Source organism: Silene latifolia, chromosome 6 (genome assembly GCF_048544455.1).
Source record: "Silene latifolia isolate original U9 population chromosome 6, ASM4854445v1, whole genome shotgun sequence".
NCBI classification, from domain to species: domain Eukaryota; kingdom Viridiplantae; phylum Streptophyta; class Magnoliopsida; order Caryophyllales; family Caryophyllaceae; genus Silene; species Silene latifolia.
Window position 1 is genome coordinate 70,713,470 of NC_133531.1, and position 25,965 is coordinate 70,739,434.

Here is a 25,965-nt window from a genome sequence, read left to right on the forward strand (position 1 = left end):
GAGTATGACTATGGGTATGGGGAGTTTGAGGAGCAAGTCAACACAAACCTACCTTACACTTCATACAATTAAAATCCTAACTACCCCAACTTTGCCCACCAAAATCACCACACCTAATATCCACAACAACCACCCTTCCAATACCCGCTTTACAATGAATCCCAAATGCCACAATACAACCATCTTCACACCCACCCACAACAAGAAGATGAGCCCATTCAAAATGTGATTCTCCAAATGATGCGAGATCAACAAAATTTCTTCAAACAAGTGCTAGAGAAGATCCAAAATAGAGACAATGTTCTTCAAAGCATTGTTACCCATGGTGAGGAGTTGGCAATTAAAATTACCCAAATGAAGGAAGCCAAAGTGACTACTCCCCACCAATACTTCAACATTGTCCATGAATGCGAGTTTGAAGAAGTGACCTTTGATATGGAAGATAAGAAGTGGGAAGAGCCAATCTCCTTGAGATCTTGTGAGTATGAAAGTGTGGTGTTTGATGAAGAAGACATGAGGTTGAGTACGCCAAATACTCTTAGCCTTTGTGAGTATGAGGGTGTGTCCTTTGATGTGAATATTGAGATGGTGGAGGAAGAGTTATTTAAGAAAATTGAAGCCCCAATTTATGATTCTTATGAGGATAGCCATGATGACCAGATCGTGAAAGAAGCTTATAAAGAATATGTGTCTCGCAAGGACCTTCGGAATATGGGAGAAGAATGGACTTGTGAGATCACCTTACTTGAAGAGCCCATCCTTGAGAAATTTGAGGTATCTTATCATGAAGAAAGTGAATGTCTCTCCCCTATTGCCTATGAAGACCATTTCACACCCACCATGGAACCTATGATTGTTGGAGATGATAGAGTGGATCTTCTCCAAAAAGTCAAATCATCGTATAAACGGTAATTGGTAGAAAAGCTCAAGAACAAACTTGCAAATGAACTTACTTATGTGAAGGTTTGGTACCCACAATTTCAACTCCTAAAGTATCCGGTCATCAATGTTATGAGAATTCTCCTTCTACTTTGGAAGGATTGACAATTCCAAGTGCTATCATCATCTCCGAAATTGAAGAAGAAGGTGGTAAGTGGAAGTCTCCGGACGAAAATGAGCTATACTTCATTCCTCGTGTTGACAAGAATTATTGGCGTATTGATTGGAGGAATTGCAAAGGCTCAAGCGCTAAGGGCAAGGTGAAAGAGAGAATGAATGACAAGCCTCCGTGGCCAGACTTCATATTAAAGTGGAGCAAACCATACTTATGCTTATTTGGGGCATGCTCACAAGCCTTTGACCTTCTTCTAAGAGCCTTGAGCTCTATGGATAAAGAATTTCAACAATTTGAACTAGTTTGGTGGAGTCCTATCTCAAACCACCATTTGTAATATATGCCTTCCCATAATTTTTGCATTGTACAATATTGTATATACCTTTATGTTTCTTGCATTTTCTTACATGAGAGTAGTGAGAGAGGGTTGCTTACCCATTCATTGAGTATATTTCAGAAAATGATAAGAAGGAATCACAAAAGGGAGCAAGGGCAAGAATTTGAATGAAAGAAATGGGGGATTGACGAAAAGCAACATGGGACGCTCGTCCTGGCAGCAAGACGCTCGTCCTGAGCCTTGCCACAAGCAGAAATCCACACTGTCTAAGAATCTGCCCAGATTGTCAAGAAGACGCCCGTCCCAGATAGAATCCGCTCGAGCTGGCCTCGGGACGCTCGTCCTGGACAACGTTTTGAGGAACTTTCTGCACTGGATGAGAATATGCTCGGATCCCCCAGAATCCGCTCGTCCCAGCAGAGACACCCGTCTCCTCAACAATCCGCTCATCCCCAACCACATGCAAAGCGCACGGGCTCACTGACTAAGAATCCATGTGTCTCCCGAGTAGGACTCTCGGGCTGCAGCTGCTAGACGCCCGGATCACCCTCAGGACGCTCGGGTTGGCACGGTTTTTGGCTGGGTTCTCGAATTATCCGCCCGAGCCCAGCCCGGGTCCGCCCGTCTCCCACCCATTTCCTTTTTATAAAAACCCCAACCATCCCTCTTTTTCCTTATCTTATCTTCAAAAAATCTCATATCATCATCTCCAACCAATCCCCATCACAAAAACACCAAAAACCCTAACATTTCCATCAACAAAATGATGAACCTAAGAGGCAAGAGCAAGAAATCCACCGATGTCGCACCTAAAAGGCACAAGGGTGCTACTTCATCCACCCCAATGGAGGCAAGGGGCCGTCAAAATGTAGAGATACACGGTGTTACACAACTTGAATACTTCCCCGAGGTAGTCCTCACTAGCGATGACCACCGCCAAAGATTTGAACATTTGTTATGTAAGCATTACGAGCCTACTCAATTTATTGATATTGATGTTTAGAAGTTCTTGGCATAAGGTATCAAACCGAGATGTTTTTCAATGGTTTGGATCTTGGGAAGTTATTCTATGCCCATGAGGATACCTACTTAAGTCTTACCCTCGAGTTTTTGTGTAGTCTCAGCATTGCCACTAATACACGGAGAAATGTTTGTTTGGAGTTCCGTCTTTGTAATGAAAACCATAGGTTAACCTTAGACTAATTTGCAAACTTTTTTGGTCTTGAAGTGCCGAGCGAAAACACCGATAAGCCCTCCGACTTCACCGTTAACCATATATAGAGAGCCATTTCTGGGAGGGAACTTCATTCCCTTAAACAATGCTATACTTTTGCCATCCATCATCCGGTGATTCGGATCACCGAACGCTTTATAGCGGGAACCGTCAATGCGAGGCTAGAACAAGATAGGTGCACCCTCCTTGACTTGACCTTCTTAGAGTCCTACTTGAATGTACAAAGGACAAGGGCTTACAATTTCAACATGCCCCTTGAGATGCTTTCAAGGCTCAATGACTTTGTTCAAGGGAATTCTAATATCAAGACCTTTGTGATGGGAGGCCTAATCACAATTTTGGCCAATGAACTTTGCCACGGGTTTAACCTTCATGGGGGCTATGAAAAGCTCAAAGGGGACACTTTGATAGATGAGGATGCTATCTTCAACCACCACCGGTGGTGCACTTACAACCAAGCCGGAAGTGTAGAGTGGTTCACAAAGGGATGCTCATCACTAGTTCTCTTGGGGTGGAACATACCACTTACCGAGCCACAGTTGAGTCGGTATTCACCTAGGCCGAACTACCTCCTCCCCATTGAGATTCATCATAACCCACCACAAAGAGAAGAAGCACCTCATCAACCTCGTGAGTTGCCGGAATGGGGTAATACACCACCATCATATGTACCCATTCCACCCTACCCGACACCACATGTACAATTCACTCCCCAAGATCCAAGAGCTCCAAACATGAATGGTTTAATAAAGCTCATGCAACGTGTTGATCTTGGAGTGCACGATGGGAGGGTTGACAACTATTTAGCTCAATACCCCTTATATTACAACATGGCTCAACAAGGGTATATCAACCCTAGAGGCCCTCACCCATCTTGGGCTCAACCGCACCTTTTGTTTCCTAACCAAGGGAACCAAGAAGGGAACTTTGGTGGCCAAGGTGGAGGATTCTTTGCCAAGGAGGAGGATTTGACCAAGGAGGTTCTAGCGGACGTGGTTACCGCAATGATGATGATGATGATGACGAGTGAAATGGCAATAGGTGTTTAACCACACCACCTCCATTTGTATGATACTCTCTTTCCCTATCTCTCATGTATAGTTGCATTGCATTTTAAATCATCTTGCACTTAGTTTACACCTCACTTGCATTTGTTTTATATTTCACATTGCATTCACATTAGTTAATTTATGTAGCATAGTTGCATTGTGATATATCTCATATAGTTAGTTGCATATAGACTAGAATTCATACATAGTCACTAATGACCAAACCTATCCATTTCTACACTAGAAATAGTGTTTAATTCGGTTTGGGGAGGTTTGATCATAGGTGAGAACATGCATCATCTAGTGTAGTGTAGATTGCATTCATTTATTATATATATCATATAGAATATCATCTAGTTAGAGCATTCATTCATTCATATCATATCATTGCATTTGTACTTTAATTTCCATAAAATCAAAAATCAAAAAACATGTATTTCTTTTTCATTCCTACTCCTACATGTACATTGAGGACAATGTCCAAAATAAAGTGGGTGATGGGAATTCATACTCCAAAAATACATAAAAATTGAAAAATTTTGAAAAATCTCAAAAATATGTTCTTTAATTTCATAAAAACAAAATCCATAAAAATATGAAAATTTCAAAAACCAAAAACATGATATTTAAATTAGTAGTGTAGAATTGTATATACTTGTGTTTTTGTTCTCTTCTCACATAGATACGACACTACATTTGAGGCATTGTCAAGGGAATGTGAAGACCGCTTGGTATGATCGCTCTAATCTCTATTTCCCTTCCATTTATTTTCATTATTCATATGAGGAGGATGGGCTTACATGTCAAGGATGATGTGGTGTATTTTGTTGTTGCGGTTTGTGTATCTATGTGTTGTTAGGAGTTTGCATGTAGTTTATGTGGCATAATATTTGATATATTAGAGTTGTATATATGTTAGTTGCATCATAGCATGTAGTTGCATGGTTAGAAAATTTTGTGAAAATGCCTATTTGAGAATCTTGACAAGTGTATATAAGGCCCTTGTAGATAATTTTTCTCCTTGAGACTTTGTTTGCTAGAATACCCTTAAGACACCCTAGGATGTGTCATACTAGTATCTTTTGACCCATGGACTAAGGCCTAGTTAAGAGTACCTTTTGGTGTGATAACTCCTTGGCTACCCTTTATTCCAAGGTGACCTTTCAAGCCATGCAACCGTTATTACACTTCTATCATCATATTTTGTCAACAAAAAGGGAATGGGCACAAAAACATCAAATTAAGTTCAAGTACCAAATCGAAATCAAAAGTTTGCAAAATGCATCAATGAAAAGAGGAGCAAAAATAGACTCCTATGCTTTAATAAAAGCACCCTCTTTACAAATTTGGGTGACTTTGAAAATGTTCAAAAATGCAATATTGAAAAGAATTGCCAAGTATCAAAATGCCAATCATCAAAACTGGCAAGAAATGTTCTCCAAAAGACAAATGCCACAACAAATTGGGGGGGGGAAACAAAGGCAAACTACAAATGTGAGACTCATACACTTTGAATCCGTTTTATCCATTGATCTTTTTTGTTGCATGGTGGAGAGGGGAAGACCCTTCTTCTTGTCTAGGCATAGGGAGCCTACTCTTGACAAAAGCATTTAGCGATTGTGGACAAAGGTAACCTAGTTTAACACAACTTGGAGGTGATTTGTTCGTATCCTCTTAGACTTAGTAGTTTGGAGAAACAATATCTATGATGGAGTGTGTACCCCTAAATTGCTTCCCCTTTAGATGATTTCCGCCACTTAGATGAGGAAAGTGGATATTCTTTTGTAGGTGCATCCATTACTTGTTTTGTGTGCTTAATGCTTGAATGTATCACCATTTTGGCAAGCCCCACCTTACCTTGCAAGGAGTCATCTTACCTCATAGATGTCTTGTTGTGAGTTGAAGGGGCGGAGTGAGACCCGCTAATTATCTCACATCGGTTATATTGTTAGGATAGTTTAAATAAAGGTCTAGTTCTAGTCACCTATTTACTCGGGACGAGTAAAAGTTCGGTTTGGGGATGTTTGATGTGACTCTTAATTGCGCACATTTAGTCCCTTAATTGAACCTATTTTGCATAATATTATAACATTTCATGGCCATTTTATCCGTCAATTCCTTTCTATTTTGCTTTCATATTGCATTATATATGTCTTGTAGGAAAGGAGATAATGAGGCGGAATTCCCGTCTCCCGTGCATATTTGGAAGTTTATTGATGATCTTAGATGGACTAGTATGAAGAGGAGGCAAGAATGACGACCAACGAAGTAAGAATAAAGAATATATGTAGATCATAGGCCTTTAAAGCAAAAAGGTGGAAAACTGTGCCAAGACCCGTGCGTCCTAAGCACAAGACGAGCGGATTGCCTTGTCCAGATCCGAGCGGCCCGAGCACGAGACGGGCAGATCCGGGAGCTTTGATACGGGCGTCTTCCCTACAATCCGAGCGGATCCCTTGGCAGAATCAACCGTGCCTCAAGCCAGGACGGGCGGATCGTGTTAGGAGTAGCAGTCCAAACTGCGCATTTCCCTCGGGACTTGCATTTCCCCATTTAACACTCAGCATTGTTATTTACTAATATACCCTTGCTTAACCTAATGATGTACTATTATATATACTCCACTTGTAATAATCAAAGAAAAAGGAGAGAGGTTCCCATAATAGAAAACCCTCTTAGATTAGATTAGGAGTAGATTAGAATAGATTAATCTAAATCATTCCACATTAATCTTTCCTTAATTATTGTTCAAGTTTATTATTGTTGGGTAATTGAAGATTATTGGGTTATTATTGGAGAATCGACAACTCTTCATCAATCAATCAAATTTTCTTCTATTATTCTTTATTTCCATTTGTTCATCTTAAACTTGGTATAATTCCTTTACTCTTTACTCTTTATTGTTTATTTTTCCACTCTCCTATCATGTTTATACTTGTTGTGATGATTGACACCATTGATAACATGTTTCCTATGATAATGAGTAAGTATTTAGCTGGATTAATGGGGAATTAGGGAAAACAAACATGGGGATTGATCTATGCTTAATCTAATATGTTTTCATCATTAATTTGCTTGCTTGTTGTGATTTCAACTAATGCACAAGTTATGTTTGATGAAATCCGAGCCTATGAATCCTTGCATGTTTTTATCCATCACCTATCTCTTCAATGAGGCTTGTAAGCTTATAAACCAACTCGAGTCTCATTAGACCATGCATAGAGTTGAATAGTAAGGATTAAGTCGACTTGTAGGAGTTGTACAGTCTAGACAACTTGGCTCCGGGACCCAAACCTTCTTAGGGATTGTAAGATATACACTAACTCGATCTCATCACAACAATAAGTGCTTTCATCTAATTGAGAACATATTTGTATGATTTACTCCCATGAATCCCCTATGAACCCTTGATATCCTAGAACTTTTAGTCATTTTTTTTACATCCTTCCTTTTGTTGCTTGTTTTACTTTATTGTTTGCATTAGTCTAGAACACAACTACAAACCCAAATCAACTGTGACACTAGCATTAATTGAGATCGATAGACTTAGAACCCAAAGCACACCGTCCGGTGGATCGACCTCGACTTAACCACTAACTAGTTGTCTGTTGAGAAATATAAATGTGTTTGATTGGGCGTGTGACGACCGCGGACACCATCAATAATACAATGTGCATTTTAAATCTAATTTACGTTTTTATTTGAATTTTTTTTATTTTTAACCCATGTAACAAGTTGTAATGTATAATTTAGTTATTCTTAATAGTTGAGTCTTTTAACCTCAAAAACAGGGAAATTTAAGTGTCAAAAATCTCTAATGACATCATATTTAAGATTACATGCATGACGTAATAATTACATGCACATTATGATTAGACATAATGCACATTATATTTAAACTGATAAGACATTTCACTTCAATGAACAGTAGTATGAATCCACTTGTTAATTTAATTAATTGAACATGTCCTTTTATATTTAATACAACGTATATTTTGAAATAATATAATGTGCATTTTTAATCTAATTTATGTCTTTACTTGAATTTTTGATTTTTGACCCATGTAACAAGTTGTATGTATATTTTAGTTATTCTGAACAGTTGAGTCTTTTCACCTTAAAAACAGGGAAGATTAACTGTCAAAAATCTATAATAACATCATATATAAGACTACATGCATGACGTAATAATTACATGCACATTATGAGTAGACATAATGCTCATTACATTTAAACTGATAGAACATTTCACTTCAATGAACAGTAGTATGAATACACTGTTAATTTAATTAATTGAACATGTTCTTTTATATATAATACAATGTACATTTTTAAATAATATAATGTGCATTTTTTATCTAATTTACGTCTTTACTAGAATTTTTGATTTTTGACCAATGTAACTTGTACATTTTGAAATAATATAATGTGCATTCTTTGATATATAATACAATGTACATTTTGAAATAATATAAGGTGTCTTTTTGTCTAGCGGTTGTTCGAATGACAAATAAGGGAAAGGGTTTAGCGTTGGATTAGGCGGCTCCGCGGTAGCGGGCTGCCTAATCCAACCCTAAACCCTTTCCCGTCCTAATTTTAGGATACCCGGCTCCCTAGTTTTAATCTCGTCCATAAAAAGGGTTCCCTCTTCCCCTCTAGGGTGTCTTTTGGTCTTGCGGCCATTCGAATGACAAATAAGGGAAAGGGTTTAGGGTTGGATTAGGCGGCTCCGCGGTAGCGGGCTGCCTAATCAAACTTAAAACCCTTTCCCGTCCTAATTTAGGATACCCGACCCCCTAGTTTTAATCCTGTCCTCAAAAAGGGTTCACTCTGCCCCTCTAGGGTGTCTTTTGGTCTTGCGGCTGGCCATTCGAATTACAAATAAGGGAAATGGTTTAGGGTTAGATTAGGCGGCTTCACGGTAGCGGGTTGCCTAATCCAATCCTAAACCCTTTCCCGTCCTAATTTTAGGATTCCCGGCCTCTAGTTTTAATCCCGTCCCCAAAAAGAGTTCACTCTGCCCCTCTAGGGTGTCTTTTGGTTTTGCGGCCGCTTAAATTACAAATAAGGGAAAGGGTTTAGGGTTGGATTAGGTAGCCCCGATTAGGCGGCTCTGCGGTAGCGGGCTGACTAATCCAACCTTAAACCCTTTCACGTCCTAATTTTAGGATATCTGGCCCCCTAGTTTTAATCCCGTCCCCAAAAAGGGTTCAGAATACCTATTTTTGAAGTTTACTGCTATGGACTATATTTTTTAAATTTATGAACATTTAATGAAAACGTAATGTACTTTGACAAGAAATGTTAATGTAGTTTATTATGTCTTTTTTGAATAACGTATGTGTGTGTACCTTTACTGTAAACGTAATATACTTTGACGAAAAAATCGAATAGTAAGTACAAGGCTTTAAAAATGTTCTCCTATTAACATGGATGTTTATCCTTAAATCAATAATTGGCATCTTCCTTTCATTATTCTCCTCCTCATCATCTTCTTCATCATCAGATTCATCTTCTTCGTCATCGTCATCTTCATGGTGAAATTTGGTAAATATGCATATGAATAAAAAGTAAGTATTAGATTTTAGATGGAGAAAATTGTTATATAAACAACTAATTTAATATACATTTAATGTTATCCAAATGTAATTGCTCAAATTCTTATGTGTTTACTTAATAAATCTTAGAGGAGTTATTACGTCCTTTCAGAACAACCCTAATGTTCATTGATCTAAGACCTTATGTCCCATCATATAAAAGTGATTATTTTGGAAGGTTATTACTCTAAACATAATATGCTTTAAGAAGAAACAAAAATATATATACATGTCAGATGATTTGTTTCTTTGCAAGTTCTAGAATTCTGTCCTTGTCGTCCACATATTTTGCAGTACCTCTTCTATGTTCCTCTTTTCTTAAGGGCTTTTAATAGTTGTGATTCAATTCTCTTTCCCCTAACCCTACCCTTATTTTTAGATTTAGCAGGAAGTTGAATTACTAATTTCTCAGGTCTTTTAAAGCCCACATACTTTTCCATTTCCTTAATCTTGTCTTTCGTGTTTGCTGGGAAGCTTCTCTTATCAGTCATTTCCAATCTAATATGTGACACCCCGCGATAAAGCGGAAAATATAACTAATAATTTAATGCGGAAATTAGTGAGATTTTAAAAACTTTTTAAATTACTAACTAAAGATTAGCACGCGGGTGCCACTAACGAAAAGAAACAAATACTACGATAGACAAATTTTAGGTTATTACAACCCAAGTCTAGAAAGCGGGGAAAAGATACCCCACGAATAAACAAAACAAGGGTTTCTAAATTAGAAACTAAGGTCCAAGGGTTTAGTTCTCGCTAGCCCACACGTCTTCCCCACGTAAGCATCTTCAAAACCTGTCATTCATGTAAACATGAACGCATACGGTCGAGTGGGGAGTAACTCAAGGTTCTCCCAGCCACAATATGTCGAAATGCAGATAACAAACAACACTTAATCAAACATATTAATCATGCAACATATACTAACAATAAGGAATAAGGAGATATAATGAACAATCATGGTGAAACAGGCATAATACTTTCTTAGTAGAATAGGCATGATGCATGAGGATGAATATGCAATCAAGGAATAGAATCACCAAGTCAACCCACTCATGTGGACACGACTCAACAAGTGTAAGACATATACTTAGTATGAACTCAAACAAGACAACCCTCTAGACTCCAACCTCTTGGTAGGACGACGATCATAATACGGTCCTAGTCTAAACCTGGCCAGACTCTCGGGATGGACGACACCCGATTCGACAAACGATACCAAATCGTATCCAAGACTCGAAACATGGTACACCTAACCGTGCCCGACAGTCGAGTAACCTCAAACGGAACCTTGTCACCTAACCGTGACCCCCGGTCCGAAGAGGCGGAAGGAAAAATAGCCCAACTCGGAAACAATGGCACCTAACCGTGACCCAATGTCCGAGGGCAAATAAATGAGGAATGTCAAGTAGTCACACAATGTAAAATGTCACACTTGAGTCACAAATAACCCATTAACAATAAATGTCTCATACTTGTCTTATGCAAATAAATATTTCATTTTATAATTTATCATGCCGGTTAAATAAAACATAATGAGTGACAATGAATAAGTTACGTTATATGAAATATACGGGATAAAATTTGACCAAGTCCAAGTGACCCATTTATAGCCCCAAGAAGTAAACTAGACAAGTCCAATTAAATTAGCAAGGTAAATCCACTTGAATAAATACGACAAGCCCAACCAAATAAACATGTAAAGCCCAATTAATAGAATGTGTGAAAGAGCGATAATTAACGGGTTACTTGTATAAAACACGAGACGGGAATTAATAATATTTTACATAGACCAAATTAGCGCCGAATGCACTCATAGTATGAGTGTGGCCCATTAACCACAAGTCAAGCCCAACCAATATCATATGGTGAGCCCAAAGAATATAGGAAAGTGAGCCCACCAAGAAGAACACAACTAGCCCAACAAACATTCACTAGATGAATGATTTTTAAGGCAAAAGAAAGAAGAAGGCAAGGTGATCATACGGCCCAAATGACACATTACTAATAATGAGACGAGTACATGAGCATATTTGAGACGGTAATTTAAACAATTAAATAATGGGATTTTATAAGTATAAACCGAAAAAGGAAGGTATTCAAATGAACGGATTTAACGAATTGTTTTATAAAGACATGAGACGGAAACGGTATGATTTCGAATGGTCATCTTTTGCGCCAATGGAAACTAAGGCCACGACACCGGGGTTGTTGCACAACCCCAAACCCGTCACTAACCAAATCACCCAAAACCATACATGACTAGTCCCTGAGACGGCCCAACCAAACAACCATAGTTCGACCTCCATGAACGGCCATACAATCCACCAACTACCGCCCTTACAATCACTCCTCCATGGCTAACACCCAGCCTGTAAAACAGTCCACCTACCCGTCCTAAAGTCACCCAAACAACTACCCAAAATCCGTGTCAAACAAACTCAACCATTCTGTCCAAAATCAAGCCAAACCAGTCCTTTTCTCGGTCCCAAACAGAGTCCCACAACTATCCATTTGACTCAAAAATCTCGACGAAAACGAAAGCAAGGTTGGGACGGGAATGAACATACTTAAAACGCTAAATACTCACATCCGACTTAACAGCAACAACACTCCAGAAGTCGGAAAGATTGCGACCATTGCTACCCGCAAAAGACGCAGCATTCAAATGAAATAAGGCATAGTCGAAATCTCTTGAGGATATTAAACTATGAAAACAGTCAATTTAGCATGTAAGTACTTCCTAAATTCATGTAATCCACCACACACAAGCAAAAGGACACAAAGGCTCAAAATTTACGACCATAAGGATGAAAACCGAGTGAAAAGACAAGGATATCGACTCATTGTCGAGTAACCTATCACCGTTACCTTATCCTCGCGAATTCCAGAGTAAGAAGGTCCAAAACACGAGCCTATCCTCAGTCTTCAACTAAAAGTGAAGAAAAACGAGTAACAAGAGTCACGAACCGAGTTTGTAACAAATCGCCCATTTCGAAAATTCAACAAAGTTAAGACTTTCTTACCTAGAAATGAGGAGGAAGAAGAGAGGAAGCTAAAGGTGTAAAAACCATCGAGTTTGGTCGAGAAATGAAAGCGGGATCGGAGTTTGAAGGTGCGAAAATGGAGGTTGAGTGTAGCTGAGCATTGTTTGCGGTTGTTGTTTGTTTTGCAGGTAAAGAAGAAGAAGACGGAGTATATAAAGGGGGGTGGGGACGGGTTACAAAACAACAACAATAATAATATATAATAATAATAATAATAATAATATATAATAATGATAATAGTAGATATTTTGAAGGTGAGGGAATGTGTTGTTGGTTTTTGATTGGTCCATAATAAATTAGGTACAAACATGAAATGTGACAGTCTAAAGTTTAGACGGAAATTGAGACGGAGATTATGATTATTACAGTCATTATTATTATCCGACCAAAAATACGTATACATATATTATTATATAAATTACGCCTCAAAAATATAATTTAGTAATACGTATTTTTATAAAAATGAGCTTTTATATAATACGTTTATAAAATCGTGTTTGACATAAAATTAATTAAATTGAATAATTCAAAATTATAAAATAAAGTAGTCAAACGGTTTAATAAATTTTAAATGTCAAAATAGAAAATTCGCGGGTGTTACAATCATCCCACCTTTTAAAAAGTTTCGTCCTCGAAACTTGAAAGTAGAAATGAAAGGTTATAAAAATAAAATTGGACTTTTAAAGTTGGTAACCAAAACAATAAAAGGTTACTTATCGTAAGGATTATAATTCTTCCAAAAGTTTCACATAAAATTTTCGACAGAACCATATTCTCATCAAAGGAACGAAAGTGTTCTCGTTACGTATTCAAGAACATCACATTCCAAATCAAAGATAAGGTAAAAAGGCAAATCATTTGTATAAATTGAAAATCAAAATACTTTCAAAAACATAAATGAAGAGTTTTCAAAAGTATAAGTCTCATTCATGGAACGAAATTGCTCTTGTCGTGCACACAAGAACGCCAACTTTCCAAGTCAAAGACAAATTTAAACCAAAAACCACTCGCCGACAAGCGTAGAACAAGTTATCAAACGTCTCCAATAACAAGTTCTATCATCCGATCAACGTCAAAATCAAAAGAAAAAGGCAATCCACTCAAATTTTTTTTCTTGTAAAAGCCAAAATAGAAATGAAGATTTCTCATTTAAACTCAGAAGGGAATTAAATTCCTGAAAATATAACATTATACTTTAACAAAATCATAAATAGATCAAAGTTTAACAGAAATTGGATAAAATTTTGAGAAATCACATGTTTAGCAATTAAAATCATGATAAAGTAGTCTATATTCCAAGAACAAATAGGAAACTAAACCAAATTTTCATTTTCAATCCTTTTAAAAGGGGTAAGGTTTTGTAAAAGCAACACAAACTTTTAACAATGGAACAAAAATGGTAGCTTGAAAGTTTAGGCATTGTATAAAATGAAAGGCAATTTGGACATCATAAATACCAATTACGCTAAGAGAGTCCAAACCTAACCAATAAAAAGAGCTACGATGAATTTCATAGGGCAAGACTTGAAATCAAAGTTACAAGGATGTAAAAGATAGAGTTTCACAGGTTACGAGTATTAAATTTAAAGGAGGAGCATGATGAAGCGAAGAAGAGAGGCATGAACGGTAACGCTTATGCTCAAAGAAGAAAGGAAATTAGACAACAAGGAAACGCGGATACTCACATCCCAAACAACAATGTCATCACGAACGGTTGAAAACTTCCTAACCACAAAACTCATAACCACTTAACTCCCAAGGATTTCCTCAAAACACTTACACACTTACTCTTATGCTATTCCGTGGGTCAAGGCACTCCACCCATGATTGTGATTCCATAACTCTCAAATATAAATCATCTACCAACGATTTCCACGAGACAAGATCAAAGCTACTAAAAGAGTTACACTCATAACCAACTATCGACACTAGGAGTTCTCACTATGGTAAAATCCTTAATCAAAGATCATAATCCCAAGCTCCTTATACTTCCTAACATTCCAAATAAAATCTTATTCACACTCGAATATACAATCACACTGGTCACATTCTCCAAATTATAAAGACCACCAACCAAAAGGTAAATAGGTTTGTCACACAACTTTTCCTAATCAACTTAACTCAAGTTCCACCAATCCAACTTCGACGAAAACAAGACTCACAAAGAATCCTCGAGGAGCATCTCACTCACTCTACAACGTGGCCAACAATGCCATCACTTCACTAAGGAAACAAGGGTAATAACCAGGTTAGGAAAAGATAGGAAATTTCAAAAGGGATACATGAACATGTCAAGACGTGAAATTAAGGGAGTCAAATGATAAAGATAACTAGTTAACACCAGTAAGAGATATTAGAATTAGGGAGGTATTCAAGACAAGGAAATGACAAGTGAACCTTTATACTTAAGAATTAAATCCAACCAAGGTACGAACAAAGGGAAGAAAAATGATTAATGGCACGAAAGAGGATTTTAAATGCTTAAACCAAAAGCTTTCTAAGACTTTAAGGTTCTCTCTAACAAGGTCACGCCTATTAGGATATTATACCTCCATCACAAAACGACCAAATCCCAAAACAAGGGTCAAGGTAAAATAAACGCTTGCTTAAGGGTTGATAAATCGGTTAGATACCTCTTCCACCTATCTTATCACACATTAGGATTTCCCTAAAGTAAATCTACCACTCATGTATAAAAGCATCTCTTTATCTCAAGCACTCGACACAACCTCAATGTTTTAAAAACCAAAGAATGAATTAACGAAGACTTCTCAACAAAATTCTTAAGGAACAACTGACATCAAATCACATCACCAATCTATACGGGATCAATAACATCTAAAAATGGGTTTTCTCCCAAATTCATATCCTAAACTTATCTCATGTTTACTCCTAAGGTACGACGCTCAACCTACTAAGCTTTCAAATCTCAAACATAAACAGCAAAGCCAAGTTCCATAACTTTAATCGCATAGGCAACTCATTCCTAACACAAAGAATCCACCAATCAATTATACTCACTTTGTCGAGGAACTAGGTATAAGAATCACTAAGTATATCTCATCACATTACCTAAGTCTTTCTAACATCACGACCTCTCAAACCAGGGTTAAGGGTCAAACCCAAACAAACTCCATAAAAGTCAAATTATCCAACCATGGTTAACATTCCCCAAAGGAAAGAGTACTATCAAAAAGGCGTTAAGGGAGGATAAACAAGGAACACAGCACAAGTTAGGAGTACAAGAGTAACTTTCAAAGTAGAACAGAAGAGAGTTTAGAAGAGGGATAAGCACCAAGAGATAAAGAATAAGGCAAGGTACACAAGGAATGAGAAACATCTTCGAGGAAGTAGAAGCATTCTTCAAAGTTGAACAAATCTTCAATTTCCGGCAATAGGCACCAAAACTTGATCTTCACGACGGTAGGTTTACGGTTATTGATCCATGGGCACAACAATTATTATATGACAATCAACAAACATGTTAGAACCTAACAAAGAGCAAACACACTACAGACTACCACCTTAGGTCCTTAAGTCTACCCATCTCTCATTCATTATTCAAGGTCAAGTTCAAATTTAAATTTGGGGTACACGTGTGTGCGTCGGGAGCAACATATGCTCTGATACCAACTGTGACACCCCGCGATAAAGCGGAAAATATAACTAATAATTTAATGCGGAAATTAGTGAGATTTTAAAAACTTTTTAAATTACTAACTAAAGATTAGCACGCGGGTGCCACTAACGAAAAGAAACAAATACTATGATAGACAAATTTTAGGTTATTACAACCCAAGTCTAGAAAGCGGGGAAAAGATACCCCACGAATAAACAAAACAAGGGTTTCTAAATTAGAAACTAAGGTCCAAGGGTTTAGTTCTCGCTAGCCCACACGTCTTCCCCACGTAAGCATCTTCAAAACCTGTCATTCATGTAAACATGAACGCATACGTCAGTGGGGAGTAACTCAAGGTTCTCCCCCACAATATGTCGAAATGCAGATAACAAACAACACTTAATCAAACATATTAATCATGCAACATATACTAACAATAAGGAATAAGGAGATATAATGAACAATCATGGTGAAACAGGCATAATACTTTCTTAGTAGAATAGGCATGATGCATGAGGATGAATATGCAATCAAGGAATAGAATCACCAAGTCAACCCACTCATGTGGACACGACTCAACAAGTGTAAGACATATACTTAGTATGAACTCAAACAAGACAACCCTCTAGACTCCAACCTCTTGGTAGGACGACGATCATAATACGGTCCTAGTCTAAACCTGGCCAGACTCTCGGGATGGACGACACCCGATTCGACAAACGATACCAAATCGTATCCAAGACTCGAAACATGGTACACCTAACCGTGCCCGACAGTCGAGTAACCTCAAACGGAACCTTGTCACCTAACCGTGACCCCCGGTCCGAAGAGGCGGAAGGAAAAATAGCCCAACTCGGAAACAATGGCACCTAACCGTGACCCAATGTCCGAGGGCAAATAAATGAGGAATGTCAAGTAGTCACACAATGTAAAATGTCACACTTGAGTCACAAATAACCCATTAACAATAAATGTCTCATACTTGTCTTATGCAAATAAATATTTCATTTTATAATTTATCATGCCGGTTAAATAAAACATAATGAGTGACAATGAATAAGTTACGTTATATGAAATATACGGGATAAAATTTGACCAAGTCCAAGTGACCCATTTATAGCCCCAAGAAGTAAACTAGACAAGTCCAATTAAATTAGCAAGGTAAATCCACTTGAATAAATACGACAAGCCCAACCAAATAAACATGTAAAGCCCAATTAATAGAATGTGTGAAAGAGCGATAATTAACGGGTTACTTGTATAAAACACGAGACGGGAATTAATAATATTTTACATAGACCAAATTAGCGCCGAATGCACTCATAGTATGAGTGTGGCCCATTAACCACAAGTCAAGCCCAACCAATATCATATGGTGAGCCCAAAGAATATAGGAAAGTGAGCCCACCAAGAAGAACACAACTAGCCCAACAAACATTCACTAGATGAATGATTTTTAAGGCAAAAGAAAGAAGAAGGCAAGGTGATCATACGGCCCAAATGACACATTACTAATAATGAGACGAGTACATGAGCATATTTGAGACGGTAATTTAAACAATTAAATAATGGGATTTTATAAGTATAAACCGAAAAAGGAAGGTATTCAAATGAACGGATTTAACGAATTGTTTTATAAAGACATGAGACGGAAACGGTATGATTTCGAATGGTCATCTTTTGCGCCAATGGAAACTAAGGCCACGACACCGGGGTTGTTGCACAACCCCAAACCCGTCACTAACCAAATCACCCAAAACCATACATGACTAGTCCCTGAGACGGCCCAACCAAACAACCATAGTTCGACATCCATGAACGGCCATACAATCCACCAACTACCGCCCTTACAATCACTCCTCCATGGCTAACACCCAGCCTGTAAAACAGTCCACCTACCCGTCCTAAAGTCACCCAAACAACTACCCAAAATCCGTGTCAAACAAACTCAACCATTCTGTCCAAAATCAAGCCAAACCAGTCCTTTTCTCGGTCCCCAAACAGAGTCCCACAACTATCCATTTGACTCAAAAATCTCGACGAAAACGAAAGCAAGGTTGGGACGGGAATGAACATACTTAAAACGCTAAATACTCACATCCGACTTAACATGAACAACACTCCGGAAGTCGGAAAGATTGCGACCATTGCTACCCGCAAAAGACGCTTTGACATTCAAATGAAATAAGGCATAGTCGAAATCTCTTGAGGATATTAAACTATGAAAACAGTCAATTTAGCATGTAAGTACTTCCTAAATTCATGTAATCCACCACACACAAGCAAAAGGACACAAAGGCTCAAAATTTACGACCATAAGGATGAAAACCGAGTGAAAAGACAAGGATATCGACTCATTGTCGAGTAACCTATCACCGTTACCTTATCCTCGCGAATTCCAGAGTAAGAAGGTCCAAAACACGAGCCTATCCTCAGTCTTCAACTAAAAGTGAAGAAAAACGAGTAACAAGAGTCACGAACCGAGTTTGTAACAAATCGCCCATTTCGAAAATTCAACAAAGTTAAGACTTTCTTACCTAGAAATGAGGAGGAAGAAGAGAGGAAGCTAAAGGTGTAAAAACCATCGAGTTTGGTCGAGAAATGAAAGCGGGATCGGAGTTTGAAGGTGCGAAAATGGAGGTTGAGTGTAGCTGAGCATTGTTTGCGGTTGTTGTTTGTTTTGCAGGTAAAGAAGAAGAAGACGGAGTATATAAAGGGGGGTGGGGACGGGTTACAAAACAACAACAATAATAATATATAATAATAATAATAATAATATATAATAATGATAATAGTAGATATTTTGAAGGTGAGGGAATGTGTTGTTGGTTTTTGATTGGTCCATAATAAATTAGGTACAAACATGAAATGTGACAGTCTAAAGTTTAGACGGAAATTGAGACGGAGATTATGATTATTACAGTCATTATTATTATCCGACCAAAAATACGTATACATATATTATTATATAAATTACGCCTCAAAAATATAATTTAGTAATACGTATTTTTATAAAAATGAGCTTTTATATAATACGTTTATAAAATCGTGTTTGACATAAAATTAATTAAATTGAATAATTCAAAATTATAAAATAAAGTAGTCAAACGGTTTAATAAATTTTAAATGTCAAAATAGAAAATTCGCGGGTGTTACATAATATCTCTCAGTTTTTCAATCAAAAATTTCATGTCCTCCTCATCATACTCAGCTACACTGACACATGAATAAACGTCTTGCCACAACTCAGTTGTCAAACTTTTCCGGTCAGAATATAGTTGACAGACATCTATGGCCCTCCCATCTTTATCAAAGACAGTCTTACTCATTGCAGCTTTAGTCCATCTTTGCACTATGTACTCTTCTGGTATTTTCTGAAAAAAATTTGTTGTGTAGAAACCAAAGGCAGTGCCTACATATCAAGCCCAGTCTCTGAAACATAGGGCAGGAACAAGTAACATCGTTGTTATCCGGCGAATACGCTATGTAGAGAGAGGAAAAGCTCTGAAATTAAGAGAATCGTCCTAGGGTTTTGTGTAATGGCTAGAGCACGAAAACAACAACAAAATAATTCTAAAAATAGTAATAAAAATTCTAAAAATAATAATAATAACAAAAAGCATGATGATCTACTGGTGGATGAAGAAGAACATCTTCAATCTGATGTTGAGGCAACTGAATCACGAGCAAGGGCACTGGACTTTACGGCAGAGAACCTTGAACCATATGACCTGGATGAAGATTTGGAGCTTCTACCAACAGAGGAGGAGGTACAGGAGGAAGCCGTGCCTGAATCTGTTGCAACTGATGTTCCTAAAGAATCATCTGGTGAGTGGACTGAAGTTTCTCGTAAAAAGTCATCACCTTTACTCAAATTAACCTTAGATGATGTTAAGGAAGAGATTAATTTCTGGTCTACTTCGATTTTTGGCTATGTTGTTGGAGCTAATCCTCCGTGGAATGTTTTGGATGGTTTTATCAAGAGAATGTGGAAAGAGGAGGAGTATGACCAAGTCTCCTTTTTACCTAATGGAATTTTTCTTGTTAGATTCAAAACCAAAGCCATTCAACAGATAGTCTTACAACAAGGGTATGTTATGTTTGATAACAAACCTGTCATAATTAGAGAATGGACGCCTACAACTGTTATGATTAAGGAACGACTTGACAAACTCCCTATTTGGGTGAAGTTGGTGGGTTTAGACCTTAAATTTTGGGGTAAAGCCTGCTTACATAAGTTGGGGGGTCTAATTGGGACGGTTATTAGAAGAGATGAAGCCACTGAGAAAAAGATGTTTCTGGGTTATGCACGTTTGATGATTGAAGTTACAGTAAACCAGCAATTCCCTGAATCATTGAGTTTTATTGATGAGGAGGGCAAAGAAAGGAAAGTGCGTCTGGAGTATGACTGGCTCCCTATAACCTGTAATGTCTGCAAGGGTATAGGGCATGCCACTGGGCAGTGCAGGAAGAAGGTTGCCACTCAGAAAGTTACACAGGTATGGAGGAAGAAGATTGTTCTCGCCGAATCGTTCGCTACCCCAAAAGAAGGTGTGGTTGGAACTATTGGAGCCAACAGGGGGAAGTCTCCTGCTCAGAATGCATCTAAACTGAGCAGGCAGGATACCCATCCTCCTGTTGTTACACCTGGTAGTCATTCTTATGTGGAAGCTGTTAAGATGTCATTAAGGAAGGATAAACCTGTTGAATCTAATCAGGAGATGGGCAGTGGTTCCAGGACTACTTGTGATCATGGTTAGGTTAGGTTTTTGGAATGTAAGGGGCCTCAATAAAATCAATAAGCAGATGGATATTAGGAGATTTCTGCATTTAAATAAAGTCGATTTATTTGGTTTGATTGAAACTAGGGTGAAACAAAATAAATGGTTGAAAGTAAGTAATTTCTTAAGTTCTTGTTGGTCTGTGTGCACTAATCATCAAAGTCATAAAGGGGGTAGAATTTGGGTACTTTGGAATCTCCATGCTATCACTTTAGACATTCAACATATATCTGCTCAAACTGTTCATGCCAAGGTTATTGATAGAGGAAGGAACTTGTCTTATTGGGTTACCTTTGTGTATGGGTATAACAAAGCTGCTGATAGAAAAGTCCTGTGGAGTACTTTGGAACATTACCACAGGATTACTCCAGGGGCATGGTTAATCTGTGGTGACTTTAATAATGTTTTGTTTCCTAATGAGAGGATTGGAGCTCCCATCACTAGTCCGAATCGGCTTCTTTCGGCAGTGTACTCGGGCTTGTGGTGTTGAGGATATCAAGGCTGTAGGCTCATTTTTTACTTGGACAAACAAACAAGAGCCACATTCCAGGGTCTCTGAGTAGGATAGACAGGCTCTTATTAATGATGATTGGTTGAACTTATTTCTGATTCTTTTGCTAATTTTTTACCCGAAGGGGTCTATGACCACTGTCCTTGTATCATTCAACAGGATTCTGATGATAAAGCTAGGAAAGTGCCTTTTAGGTATTTTAACATGTGGGCTAAGTCTCCTGATTTTTTGAGTGTCATCACTAAACACTGGAATTCCCCTCTGTATGGTACTCCTATGTATAGAGTGGTTAAAAGAATGAAGGCTATGAAGTTTGATCTTAAGCAATTGAATAGAGATAATTTCCATGATGTGGAAAAGAATGCTCAGATAATGCTCATGACCCTTCACAATATCCAGACTGAGCTTCAAACCAACCCTTCTGACCCTCAATTAATTGAGGCAGAGCAGGCTGCATCTGAAGGTTTTAAAACTTTGGATGCAGCTAGGGTGTCCTTTTTGGCTCAAAAAGCCAAAATTTCCTAACTAGAGGAAGGAGATGATAACACTGCTTTCTTTCACTCTGCTATCAAGAAAAGAAGAATTTTTAACAAGGTGGTACAAATAGAAGATGTGAGTGGGAATGTCTTTAATCAGATTCAGGGGATTAATGCTGCTTTTGAGGCCTACTATAAGCAAAACTGGGAACCAATTGTCCATTATGGGGTTCACTTTCCTCCCTCTTGTTAGGCAGGGGCCTGTCTTGACTGATCAGCATTATAGCTGTCTTGCCAGACCTGTTACTGGGGATGAGATCAGGAGAGTGATATTCTCTATCCCTAGTAATAAATCTCCAGGCCCTGATGGGTTTAACTCCCAATTTTTTAAGGATGCATGGGGGGTAATTGGTGCTGATGTTATTGCTGCTGTTCAGGACTTCTTCATCACTGGAAAACTCCTTAAAGAGACTTGATGCGGTCGTTTCTACACCAAAAATAAAATACCTAGATTACTGCTAACAGAAGTCAGCGGCAAGTAGGGTCGATCTCCACAGGGAGGCTAAGTTGCTAAATATCTGTCTAATTTGGTCTGTCGGATGTCACAGGAATGGGGGTTTTGAATTGATTGTTGAACTAAACTAATAGGCGAGAGAGAAAAATAAGAGAAATTAACAGCAAGAGAGAAGGGAGTATGCTAGGAGTCGGTACACCGTGGCAGCTATTGGATCTTATACTATCGAGAATATTAAGGCGATTAGACTATTGATAAGAAGAGCTATGGTCGTCACCTTTCGGTCCTTTAACCGCCCTAGAGCGTAAACAGCTTAACTTTCGCCCTCACTGCAATACCCTATTGTAATTAAGCAAGCCTTCCCTTCCAATCTTTCGATCTAGGTCGGGGTTAACTAAATTTATGGGTCTCCTGCATGCATTCATTCGACCGGATAACAGTTAAATTGCCTAATACAATTCTTATCGCAGGGCTAATCTATTTAATACAATTAAAGCATGCTACCACGGCTTCCCTAATCCTAACATACTAGGGGACTTAGCTATGCATAATTAAGGGAAAACAATAAATAAAGAAAGAACAAATAATAAACATTAAATAATTAAAGAGAAGAAAGGAGAGAAATTACTGTAAATAAATGATCCGGAAATTAAGAGCAAAGTGACAGTGCAAAGTAACGTAGCAAGGGAAAGGAGAAGAGAGAATTAGAGTCTAGAGTGTGTGAGAGCCTTTACATCGACATACTGACTCCTTATTTATAAGAAAATAAGGTTTATTAAACCTAATGACGGAATTAAACCTAAAAAAGCCCAGCCCGTAGCAAAATCCTACTCGATCGAGCACTTAAGGCTCTCGATCGAGTGATATTCCTTAGCATTCCTCTCGATCCAGAACTTCTTTCCCTTTAATCACTCGATCGAGTAGAAGTAGCTCTCGATCGAGCAAATGGGCTCTCGATCGAACAGAAGTAGTCCTCGATCGAGCACTTCTCAGCGCGTAATTCCTGCTTCGCGCACCAAACTTCAAACGGCTGCCATTTCTTCGTTACTTAGGCAAACATGGCGTGGTTGGTGGCGTTGGAAAGCTAAAAGGACAAACTTTCATATCCAATTGGAATCACCTGAATATCTGTTGTATAACTCGAGATATGGCTCTTACAAGCAGGAACTAGCAAATTGAAGCACTCTCTTGGCTCGCCTAACTTCCTTACTCCAATGCGCATCTCAAAATAGCTTCATTCCCGCTCCAAATTCACTCTTCCTCCAAATGCATGCTAAAAGGATGGTAAAAGGCTTGATTTCACTACTTTTGGGTTCATTCCTGCAAATAAGACAAAACAACCCAAAGTAGCATATTCGGGGCATTTCGTAGCATAAAACCACGATAAAAGCATATAAATACGTGCATAAAATAGGCTAAAAAGACTATATAAAATGCACGTATCAAATCTCCCCAAACCAAACCTTTACTCGTCCCCGAGTAAACTAAAATGCAACTAAAGGAACGGAAAAAGATAACTCAGAGCTAGCTACAAATGCCCACTTAAGCCAATTTAATGCAAGCAAACTAACACTTATATAGATACAGTCAAATGCAAACGAGTTATAGGATGTTTATAATAAAGTGAACCGTCGACCTTGCAAGACCTTTAACAATGGACTCTCACGGGTCACTCTTCTCTCATGAAGCAAAGGTGAACATATATATGTAAGAGAGAAAGAAAAATAGTCGCTCACCCTAACTACGACCCACATAAACATGCATGCAACTAATATGATAGACAATTCTAACTACCGTACACACATTCCAACCAAACAAGGTCCTGTCACAGCCGAGGGCTTACAAAAATATGGTAAAGTGAGGCAATGGGTAAGAAGAGGCAAAACATTTATGGGAATGTGGAGGTATAGGCGATCAAGCTAGTACCTAAACAAAACCATATGAAACAATCCAATTCTCAACTCAATTATGAAATAAGCACAATGCCCTTCATTTGGCATAAAACTCACCAAACCAAACCAAACATACTCCTCAAATAATGTAAGATAGAACATAGGAGCAGAAACCGTCTCATCAAACAACATCTTTTCATAATTTTTTCGATTTTTTTTCTATTTTTTTTTCTTTACTCACGGTTCTTGTTTTCTTCTTTTTCGAATTCCTTTTTTTTTCTTTTTCACGTCATTTTTTTCATCATCCTCCTTTTCTTCATAAAATACCAACTCCGATTCAATAGAATATGCGCCAATATTTGATACAATGAAATATATACCGCAAACAACAATCTAAACTAGCTTGACAAGGCAGGCTAAATTTGGATGTAGCTAAAGGGTCAACTGGCAAATTTGGCTAATGTGGAGTTAAATGGGTAAAAATGAAAGAAGGGAAAATGTAAGCACCTCCCTGCATGTGACACCAACCACTAACCCGAATGTATGACGGCAAAAAGCAATTGAATTTCATATATGTGCAAATTGATGATACATGTTATGCAAGGAGTAACTACTCACAATCCTACATGAAACTGGTCATAAATGACACCAGTTTATAAGGCTCTAAATCTTAGAAATTATAAGTAGGTTGCCAAAATTTCAGGTCAAGTCTATTCGTTCAGCTAAATTTAAACATAAACTCGTAGATTATGCAAAGAGACAAAGCTAATAAGATAATAGTTTAATGCAAGGCTTAAGCAAAAAGACAGTTATAGAGCAATATCATCATGGAAATCTACCGTTCCGACTCAACCTATATGCTAAAATAAACGTGAATTTTTTTGAATTTTAACAATTTTTCAAATTTTTATTGAATTTTTTAATTCTTTATGAAATAAAAAACAATGCAAACAGGAAATTAAACGTGATTACTGAAATGCAATGAAAACGAAATGCAGACACAGATATGGATGCATAGCCTCCCCAAACCAAACTGTACAATGCCCCCATTGTACCAAAACATGGAAAGGAAATGCAAACTGAAGGAGAAGAGAGAGTAAATGCGGAAAAACTCACAAAATGCACGAATAAGGGGACCTCCCCAAACCGACCATGAAATGGGAGGTTGCTAAGGGCCCGGAAAACCATCTCAAGAAGCTAATCCAGGTCAACACGAGTGAATGGGCATCTAAAACTGCTCGATCGAGGAAGATACCAGTCGATCGAGTAGTTTTCATCTTGCAGGTGGTCGATCGAGTGGGTTAATCACTCGATCGAGTAGAAAAACCACTCGATCGAGTAATCCTCAATGTAATTCCTGCAAACGCAATGAAAACAGCCCTCAACTGACAAAAACACGCATACTGAGATAGTCTATGGTGTAAAAACCATTTATTACAACTGAAATAAAATAAAAAGCAAAATAAAATCGCCGGGTTGCCTCCCGGATAGCGCTAGCTTGATCAGTCCCGGCTCGACCTTCTTTTCTTCGAGCCACTCAACTAATCACAATCAAAACAGCTCAAAGCGCGCAAAGAACTTTGTCAAATAGCTGCGCATGTGCTACACAACAAAGATAAGTAGCACCAAAGTGGAATAAAGAATAGGAAATTAAAATATAAGACCGTTTAAGTCGAACAAATTTCCTATGAGCGCTCCTAAACTTATCCACAAAATAAAGGAGCGCGGGAGCGATCGTCAATACATTATGGTTTAAATTCAAATTAGCAATTTTGAGATGACATGTACGGTGAAAATCAGTTAAATTATATGTCCACATGGAAGGGGGTAAAGCATTAAAAGGACATGCATGAA

General features: G+C 38.0%; 2 long non-coding RNA genes across 2 annotated transcripts; both read right to left on the bottom strand.

The window, feature by feature from the left end:
- Positions 1-9,985: 9,985 nt before the first annotated feature.
- On the bottom strand, positions 9,986-12,408 carry LOC141658783 (uncharacterized). Its single transcript, XR_012549420.1, has 3 exons — positions 12,298-12,408; positions 12,143-12,203; positions 9,986-10,066 (listed from the first exon to the last, which is right to left on the bottom strand). It is a non-coding gene; the product is annotated as an uncharacterized LOC141658783 (long non-coding RNA).
- Positions 12,409-16,162: 3,754 nt separating this feature from the next.
- Positions 16,163-18,585, bottom strand: LOC141658784 (uncharacterized). The gene is made up of 3 exons (XR_012549421.1): positions 18,475-18,585; positions 18,320-18,380; positions 16,163-16,243 (listed from the first exon to the last, which is right to left on the bottom strand). It is a non-coding gene; the product is annotated as an uncharacterized LOC141658784 (long non-coding RNA).
- Between the last annotated feature and the right edge of the window lie 7,380 nt (positions 18,586-25,965).